A 10,378-nucleotide genomic window follows, 5' to 3' on the forward strand; every position below is an offset into this window, starting at 1 on the left:
CAACATTGAACCAGAAGAAAGCTTTCTTTGACCTCCTCAGCAGCAGGAAGCCAAGGAAGAGCATGAAAGACAGGTTTGGTTTGCTTGTGTGGGGACTCATGCTGTCCTCCTCACCCTGCATTGGGCACAGACCAGCTCCAAGCACCATTTTGTTACCAGCACATCCCTGGGAAACAATCAGTACAAAACTCCTTGTCTTGTTCCAAGTTCAGTGTTCAAGCCAAGCTTTGCCCAAAGCTTTTTGCTCAAGTCTGCAAACTCCTTGAACAAACCTGGTCCCAATTTTCAGCTGGTTTGAACTCAATTTCAGCTGATTTATAGCTTGGCACTAAACAACAACAAACAACAACAACTGTTCTTTAAAATGGCAACTTTGACCATAATTTATGTGAGGCCAGATGGAACTTGGTGTTTTCAATTAAGTTTCAGCTGGATTTTATAATTTTAGGCTTTTGTTCAGAGAGTCAGAGCAAAACACAGAAGAAGGAATGGAAAACAGCAATTAATTCACATAAAACTTATCACAGAATCACAGAATTGTTTCAGCTGGAAAAGACTTCCAAGATTATTGAGTCCAAGCATTGACCTAACACCACCATAGCCATGAAACTGTGTCCCAAAGTGCCATGTCCACAAGTTTCTTGAACACCTCCAGGACAGTGACTTTGCCACCTCCCTGGGCAGCCTGTTCCAATCCCTGAACGAACTTGCAGGAAAGAGATTTTTCTTAATATCCAAACTGGTGCAACCTGAGGCTGTTTCTTCTTGTTCTGTCACTTGATACTAGAGAGAAGAGGCCAGCCCACACCTCACTCCAATCTCTTTTCAGGGAGCTGTAGTGAGCAATGAGGTCTCCCTTCAGCCTCCTCTTCTCCAAGCTAAACAATCTCAGTCCCTTCAGCTGCTCCTCTTAAGACTGCTTCTTAAAACACAGAATCAGAATCAGTCAGGGTTGGAAGAGACCACAAAGATCAGTCACTTCCAACCCCCCTGCCATGCCCAGGGTCACCGTACCCTAGAGCAGGCTGCACACAGCCTCAGCCAGCCTGGCCTCAAACACCTCCAGCCATGGGGCCTCGACCACCTCCCTGGGCAACCCATTCCAGCCTCTCACCACTCTCATGCTGAAGAACTTTCTCCTCACCTCTTCACTCTGCCTTCTAAGACATTTATGAAACAGGAGGGCAGGTTTATAAAAGTCTTAGGAGACTGAGAGGTGTCCTTCCCTGTGTGTCTAGAAGGTAATAATCTCCTAAAACAAATAGGAGATTCCCCTACATTGGAGAGTTTGAAGTCTCAGCTTGACAAGGTGCTGGGCCAGGTCCTTTAATCTACACTATCTCCTAGAAAGGTTGGATCAGATGACTCCTGGGGTGCTTTCACACCTGGCATTCTGTGATTTTGTGAAATGAGAAACAGCAGTGGAGGTGTTGCTTTGAGCTTGGCCCTGTATTGCCTGGCCAGGATTTCTTCCCACATGCCAAACCTGACTCTGCATCCCCTTCGGATCAAGCATGCCACACACAGCACTCTAGTCCAAGCCATTCTGACACTGTTTTGTAGCTACTTTCCTGGAGATCCCAGGATTCTAATAGCTAGGATTAACTCCAAGTCAAAGCAGAACCTCTGACATTTCCTCCTAGCGAGTAGCTCACAAACTGATGCTAATATTTGGCTGTGATCAGTGGAGATCAAATCAATACTCACAAAATTCACACCTCCCTCAGGACCCAGGCCTGGGTATTTTGGGTTTGGCTTTTTTTTTTTCTTTACAGGGGGATATCTGGAACCTTTTAATGGATTAGAAAGAAGTTGCAGTTGATCATTTGTTTGCAAGGCAGAAAAGGCTTCAAAGATGCACAAGGGGATTAAGCAGAAGCGTTTGGATGATTCACAAGCTGATACAGGCCACCAGTCAGGCAGCGTCTCAAGTGACTTGTTCTTTTGTGCCTGCATCAAAGCAGCACGGAAGGACAGGCAGCCTCCCTCCTGGCCACCCGCCTGGGGACACCGAGGTGGCAGCAGCAGCACTGCAAGGAGTGAGGTCTGCATGGGCTGGGGAGGAAGAAGAGAATTTGCCTTCCTTGCTCACCTCGTCACGCTGCGCCCACAGTTCCTAGGAGAATCACAGAACGGGTTGGGTTGGAAGGGACCTCCAAAGGTCATCCAGTCCAAGCCCCTCTGCAGTCAGTGGGGACATCCTCCACTGGATCAGGTTGCTCAGAGCCCTGTTGACCCTCACTTTGAATATCTCCAGGGCTGAGGCCACAACCACCCCCCTGAGCAGTCTGTTCCAGTGTTCCACTACCCTCATGGTAAAGAACCTGCTCCTAACATTCCATCTAAATCTGCCCTGCTCTAGATTGAATCCATTGTCCCTTGTCCTGTCACTGCAAGCTTTTGCAAACAGTCCCTCTGCAACCGTCTTGTAGCCCTCTTTAGGTACTGGCAGGCTGCTATGAGGTCTCCCTCAAGCCTTCTCTTATCTGGGCTAAACATCCCCAGCTCCCCCACCCTGTCCTTGTAGCAGAGCTGCTCCAATTCCCTGATCATCTTCTTGGCCCTTCTCTGGACCCACTCCATCAGGTCCATGTTCTTCCTACAATGAGGGCTCCAGAACTCGACACAGCACTCCAGGTGAGGTCTCACCAGAGCAGAGGAGAGTGGCAGAATGACTTCTCTCAACCTGCTGTTCATGCTGCTTTTGATGCCATTGGACTGCTGATGCTGAAATGTGTTTTACCTCCAGGGCCTTCTCCTCCTGTTGTTTTTCTGCCCTCCTTGTTCTTTCTTCATCTTCTCATCTCATCTCTGCTTTAGAATCTTTCTTTTGTCTGGGCAAGAGGAGGCCATGTGAATTTGAGGGTGACTGAGCACTGGAGCAGGCTGCCCAGAGAGGTTGTGGAGTCTCCTCTGGAGATCCTCAAACCTCACCTGCCCTAGGTGGCCCTGCATTAGCAGGGTGAATGGACTTGATGATCTCCAGAAGTCCCTTCCAACTTCCACCATTCTGTGATTCTGTGGCTCTATGAAGGGAGTCATAACAAGACAGAAGCTCTCCCCTCAGCCTCCTCTTCTCCAGACTAAGCAGTCCCAGTTCCCTCATCCACTCCTCACCAGATCTGCTCTCCAGACTCTTTGCCAGCTTTGTTGCCCTTCTCTGGACCTGCTCCAGCACCTCAGTGTAGTGAAGGGCCCAAAACTGAACCCAGTATTCAAGATGTGACCTCACCAGTACGAGCACAGGGAGACAGTCTCTACACTGGTCTTGCTGGCCACACTGTTCATGAAGCCCATCTGCATTAATTCAAGGCAGATAGAATCATAGAATCAAGCAGGTTGGAGGAGACTTCCAAGCTCAGCCAGGCCAACCTAGCACCCAGCCCTGGCCAAGCAACCAGACCATGGCACTAAGTGCCTCATTCAGGCTTTGCTTCAACACCTCCAGGGACAGTGACTTCACCACCTCCCTGAGCAGCCCATTCCAATGGCAAATCACTCTCTCTGAGCAGCAGCCACAAGGACCATGTGGCAACAAGGACCTTCAGAGCTCACTATAGAGGATGGCAATTTGATGGAGTATGTTGGGAAATTAGCTAGGCAAACCCTGCAGAAAGGAAGGAGAGATGCTGCACATACAGTGAGTGAGATCATTATATCACAGAGGCTTTCAGCACCATCTCGTAAGGAGACACTGAAAAAGACCTTAGAGGAGACTAAAAAAACTCCTGCACCTCTTCACATCCTGCACTTTTAACCAAAGGCTTCTCTGGAACAGAGAGCAATGCTTTTCATATTCAAATCCCACCAGCACGATGGTAGGCCAGGAGGAAATGTAGCCAGGCTTTGGAGCCCAGCTGTGAAGGGAGAACACATAAAAATGGGGTCAGGTGGGAAAAGAAGCTGACAGAAACTCTAGTGCAGCCACCAGTTCACTTGCTGGGTTTGAAAGGCAATGAGTCTTCTTCATCCTGACACGGATCTGGTAAACCAGCTGCTCCCACACACATCATCAGCAGGGGGCATTTATGCCCAAGACCTGTGTGCTTTAGGGTGGTTTGTAAGAGCTGAGTGGAGCTGCAACGGGGATGGGACATGGAGTTAGACAATGGCAGTTCCCTCTGGTGTCAGCCAAAGTGACTTCTGCAGTGGGCAGAGCAAATGACGCTGGTCGTGGGCCCCTTAGCTGCCCTTGACTGTCAGTGTCTCTCCCTCCTGCCACTTGTCACCCTGGTGATGATGATGACAAACCCTGCACAAGAGCTGGCAGGTTCCTTGCTTAGCAATCCCTCTGCCAAGCACTCCAGCCCTTCTCCTTTTGGATTCAGGCTCACAATGCTCTCTCCTATGCTTTGGCACTCCAGTGCACAGGCAGCTTCCAGCTACTGGAGCTGATGCTGCTTTCATGTAGTGCCAGAGAAAACTCTCAGCCCACAGCTCTGACCAACCATCAGGCTTGCAGCTCCCCAGCTCCCAGAGGTCTTTCAAAGTAGCTCTTTCTTTTTTTGAGTTTGGTGAAACCACTTTGCTGAGATCTGCTGCTCCTCTTTGGATCCAGAGTATCTCTTTGAATAACCATGACTCCCTCTGCTCACACAGATGGTGCTCACAAAGCAGCAAATCCCCCATTTGCATGCAGGCAACTGCGAGGAGGATGTCCTACCTCCCACCCCTGCACTCGGGTCCCCCTTGTGCACCTGTATCTGTGAGTCACAACAGGGACAATGCTCAGAGTGGAGAGTGGAGCCTCAAGTTGTGCTGGGGGAGGTCTAGGCTGGATGTTGTTAGGAAGTTGTTGGCAGAGAGAGTGATTGGCAGTGGAATGGGGTGCCCAGAGAGGTGATGGAGTCACTGTGCCTGGAGGGGTTCAAGCAAAGCCTGAATGAGGCATTTAGTGCCATGGTCTAGTTGTTTGGCTAGGGCTGGGTGCTAGGTTGGACTGGCTGAGCTTGGAGTTCTCTTTCAACCTGCTTGATTCTATGATTCTATGAACACATATTTGGTCTTCAAGTGGAGTGAAGCTTGGGAACTCTGTCTGAAACTCCACTTTCCTGAAGCTCTACAAATCCCAGTCCTGGAAGGTTTGGGCTGGATCTGAGCCCAAGCGTGCAGCATGCTCCCAAAGTTCATTGGCAGCAAGGGAGGCAGACAAGGGCTCAGGAAGGAAATTCCAGTTGGTGAAATTATACCACTTTGGTGTTCCTAAACTTATGCTTAATTGAGCATTGTGCATAGGCCCAGTAGAGGAATGACTCAGGTTGTTGCCATCCACTTGAGACACTTCATGCAGGACAGAACACAGAAGATGTCAGTGATGGACGTGGGACAACAGTGACACAGCCTTCTCCAGCTTGAGACAAGCAACCTTGCATGTATTGATCAAGAGAAATGTTCTCAGAGGCTGCTTCTGTAAATCCTCAGTCCTGAGCTTTAGGAGGGCCAGCACTGTCACTACAGCCACTACTCCCAAGGAAGACTGATCAACAAGCCCTAAAGAGGGGTCCTGGTGAGGTGACCACTCCAGTTCCCATGTTAAATCAGCAAAATCATCCAACATAAGGATCTGGGAACAGAAACTTGTTCTGGTGGCCAGAACTTTCAGCCATGGAAAGGAAGACTGACTCATTGCATGGAAAAGTACTGCATGGACTGTTCCTTGCCTGGTCTTCTCCTCTAGCTTCCCAGTTTTCTTGTGCATGGTGAGTCTCGCATGTCTCCACATCATGGAGAAGAGAAGGCTCCAAAGAGACCTTAGAGCAGCCTTTCAATAGCTGAAGAGAGCCTACAAGAAAGCCAGGAAGGGACTTTTCACAAGGGCTTGTAGTGATAGGGTGAGAAGGAATGGCTTTAGGTTTGAGGAGGGCAAATTTAGACTGCAGATTATGAAGACATTCTTTCCAGTGAGGGTGGTGAGACACTGGCACAGGTTGCCCAGGGAGGTGTTCAAGGCCAGGTTGGATGAGGCCTTGAGTGACCTGTTCTAGAGGGAGGTGTCCCTGCCTATGGTGAGGAGTTGGAACTGGATGAGCTTTGAGGTCATTTCCAACCTAAACCATTCTATCATTCACAAACACAGCCCACATGATCCCTCTGGCACTCTTTACAGTGCTGCAGAGACACATATTGTACCCAGGAGCCTTCTTCTCACCACTCACACCATGCTGTAGCAGCAGGACCACTCAGGGCTCCCAGGACAGCAGCAGGCTGGTGCCAGGCTGGCAGCACAACATTGAACTAGAAGAAAGCTTTCTTTGACCTCCTCATCAGCAGGAAGCTGGAGGTCTTCAAGAAAAGACTGGATGAGGCACTCGATGCCATGGTCTGGTTGACTGGATAGGGCTGGGTGCTAGGTTGGCCTGGATGATCTTGGAGGTCTCTTCCAACCTGCCTGATTCTATGATTCTAAGCTAAGGAAGAGCACCTGGCAGGGGTGTTGGAACTGGAGGATCTTGAAGGCCCTTTCCAGCCTAAACCATTCTATGAACCTATGAATCCTGCTTGAAGCCTGTACACACAGGAACTCACCAACATCTCTCTTCCCTACCAAGAGTGAGTGCCCAGGACCAGGGCACAGCCAAGGCTCAATTATGGACCCTGTCTCTAATACATCTCCAAAGTTCACTTCTCCTAACAAGGCTAAAACTATGTCCTCTTAATTAGACGGGGAAAGTACATCAAGCTCATTAACTAATTAGCAGGGAAAGTCCCTGCAGCAGATGCCTGGATTGCCTACAGTGCTGCTTACTCTTAACTGCTAACTTTGAACCAGGATTCTGCTATTAAAGCATTATTTGGGTCCAAAAGCACAACAAAGTCATTGAATTTTTATCATGTCTCTCCAGCCAAAGCCTTTGCATCTTTTATGAAGCATTGTGTGAAGAAGGGGGCTTGGGGCGTGGGAAGGCATCCTTACAGCTTCCTGGGGCTGGTCAGAAATGGTGCCAGGTGAGAGGCCATCCAGTACCTGACACACATCTCTGGGCTTCAACTGAAGCCTCTATAGCTCTGTCCCAAGGGTGTCCCAAGGGAATCCCAAGGGAAGCAGTGGATTCCCCTACACCAGAGAGTTTAAAGGCTCAGCTCAACAGGATGCTGGGCCAGCTTATTTAAACTGCACTGTCATCTGGAAAGGTTGGACCAGGTGGTCCTTGGAGTCACAGAATCACAGAACCATAGAGGTTGGAAGGGATCTCCAGAGATCATCCAGCCAGTCCCCTTGCCAAAGCAGGATCCCCTAGGGTAGTTTGCACAGGAATGCATCCAGGTGGGGTTTGAAAAGCTCCAGAGAAGAAGACTCCACAACCTCTCTGTGCAGCCTGCTGCAGGGCTCTGTCACACCCACTGTAAAGAAGTGTCCCCTCACGTTGAGGTGGAAATTTGTAGCCATTGCTTCTTGTCTCACTGTTGCAGACCACCAAAAAGAGCTTGGCCCCCTCCACTTGACATCCACCCCTCAGATATTTAGAGACATTGATGAGATCTCCTCTCAGCCTTCTCTTCTCCAGACTAAACAGCCCCAGGGCTTTCAGTCTCTCTTTGCAGGGGAGATGCTCAAATCCCCCAGTCATCCCCGTGGCTCTCTGCTGGACTCTTTCCAGCAGGTCTCTGGAGTCCCTTCCAACCTGGCATTCTGTGGTTCTGTGAATAGATTAAATGACCTAAGGCATGAGGGCTGAAGCAGGAAGTTACCAAGCAGCCAAGAATCAGCTCAGCTAATAACCTCCCTATGATCAGCAGGAGACCTTCCCCCTTCCCTTTCTAGTGAGAGCTGATAAAGCAGGAGGAGGAGATGAATCCTGTGGCTACTCCTCGCTGCAGCAGATAAGGACTCGAACTAGTAATAGCATTTAACTCACTGAGCACCTATTGTTGCTCCTGGACCAGCTGGGGAGGCACAGCTGTGATGCCAGGGCTAGACTGGAGACATTTATCTGCAACGACTGAGACTTAGTGGTCACTTCAGGCAGCTCACTGAGTGGCTGCGCCATGGAGGCAGTTATTGATCAGCAGGAAACCTTCGCCAGGATCAAAATGGTGGCAGAGGGAGGAATTCCTGATACAGCAGCACACATCTTAAGGCTTGGTTGCATTTGTGGAGTGCAGGTCAGACCATTTTTTTGCTGAGGCATTCTGGGGCCCTATATTCACCCCCAGAAAAGCTTCCTCCTCATTGATGCCCAGTAAGAATCGAAGCGGTTTCAGAGAGCTGCTTGAAAGGACCTTATGAGGAGAGGCTGAGGGAGATGGAGTTGTTTAGCCTGGAGGAGGCTCATGGCAGAGCTCATTGCTGTCTGCAACTGACTGAAGGGAGGCTGTAGCCAGGTGAGGTTGGTCTCTCCTATGCTTTGGCACTCCAGTGCACAGGCAGCTTCCAGCTACTGGAGCTGATGCTGCTTTCATGTAGTGCCAGAGAAAACTCTCAGCCCACAGCTCTGACCAACCATCAGGCTTGCAGCTCCCCAGCTCCCAGAGGTCTTTCAAAGTAGCTCTTTCTTTTTCTGAGTTTGGTGAAACCACTTTGCTGAGATCTGCTGCTCCTCTTTGGATCTGGAGTATCTCTTTGAACAACCATGACTCCCTCTGCTCACACAGATGGTGCTCACAAAGCAGCAAATCCCCCATTTGCATGCAGGCAACTGCGAGGAGGATGTCCTACCTCCCTCCCCTGCACTCGGGTCCCCCTTGTGCACCTGTATCTGTGAGTCACAACAGGGACAATGCTCAGAGTGGAGAGTGGAGCCTCAAGTTGTGCTGGGGGAGGTCTAGGCTGGATGTTGTTAGGAAGTTGTTGGCAGAGAGAGTGATTGGCACTGGAATGGGCTGCCCAGGGAGGTGGTGGAGTCACTGTGCCTGGAGGTGTTCAAGCAAAGCCTGGCTGAGGCACTTAGTGCCATGGTCTGGTTGCTTGGCTAGGGCTGGGTGCTAGGTTGGCCTGGCTGAGCTTGGAGGTCTCTTTCAACCTGCTTGATTCTATGATTCTATGAACACAAATTTTGCAATAGCCTCTCCCTACCCAAACTTCCCAAAGCCTAAGGGACCTTGAATTCTTATCAGGAGCAGCAGCTCGAACTCACCACTGCCTCCCAGCTTCATCCCCTGGGAGACAGGCAGCATCTTCCATGCTCACTCCTGCGTAGCAGAGCTCTTCAGATGTTTGTTCCCAGCACTACAGACAGCCAACTCTAGATATTTTCCCTCCTCCCCTCTTGAGGCTGAAAGAATGCCTTAAACCATTTCCAGTCGTGTCATGTCAGCTGTCATTATGACCTCAGCCAGAGAAAATGGCCAAACTCAGAGGAAAGGGTTTGCTTAAACCTATGATTAGCTCTTCCCCACTCCCTCCTCCCCCTCATTCTAAATAAACAAACAAACAAATGAACACACCCCCACACCCCTGCCCCCACAGCCCCCAGGGGTTGTGTGTTGCTGTTTTCTTTTCCCTAGAAAGCCTGAGGAATTGCATGGTCAGGGAACTTTAAGTATTTAAAGATGCTATGAAACCCACCCCACCGGCTGAGGACCCATCCCTCCACTTACAGCAGCCTTATCAATAAGGAGAGTCATAAATCGCCTGCTGAACAGGAACTCAAAGACCAAAGCCATGTAACTCAAACAGGCTCAAAGCAAAAGAGTCCCTTTAGTGTGAGGGTGGTCTGTGTAAAGTTAGGAGACACCTGCTAGCAAGTCCTGAGACACTAGCATCTGTGTAAACTTGCCCCCTCCCTGCGCCCGCAGCCCTTAGAAGGTGTTGAATGAAGCAGCTTCATGAAAAAGGCTCTGTCTGGGCTGGCTCTAAGGCTTACACACACCTAAGCCAAACAGAGCCAGTGCTGTGCAGCCCTGGGATGGATTAGCAGGGACCACAAGGAGGCCTATTAATTATTGTGACAAGCTGATCTGCTGGCTGCCTGGTGGCTTGAGTTGCATGCAAAGGGGTGGGTGCCCCTGTGACACAGCCCTCTCTGTGACAGACTTGGGAAGAGCACAACAAGGTGAGGGGATCTGAGGAAATCGGAGCTTGAGGGGGGGGGACTCAAATATGAATGAGCACCTCCACCTGGGGCTGGAAGCTGAAAGCTGATGGGGTCAGCTCCAGCTTCCTGGGCATCCTGGACCAGAAGCAGTATCACCTGCAGCATCCGTACCTGAGAGGGGCTACAAGAAAGCTGGGAAGGGACTTTCTATGAAGGCCTGTAGTGATAGGATGGGAGGGAATGGCCTTAAACTGGGAGAGGGGAGATTTTAGATTGGAGATTAGGAAGAAATTCATCCCCATGTGGCTGGAGAGACATTGGGGCAGGCTGCCCAGGGAATTTGTGGATGCCTCCTCCCTGGAAGTGTTCAAGGTCAGGTTAGATGAGGCCTTGAGCAACCAAGA

The sequence above is a fragment of the Pogoniulus pusillus genome, chromosome 11 (genome assembly GCF_015220805.1).
Source record: "Pogoniulus pusillus isolate bPogPus1 chromosome 11, bPogPus1.pri, whole genome shotgun sequence".
NCBI classification, from domain to species: domain Eukaryota; kingdom Metazoa; phylum Chordata; class Aves; order Piciformes; family Lybiidae; genus Pogoniulus; species Pogoniulus pusillus.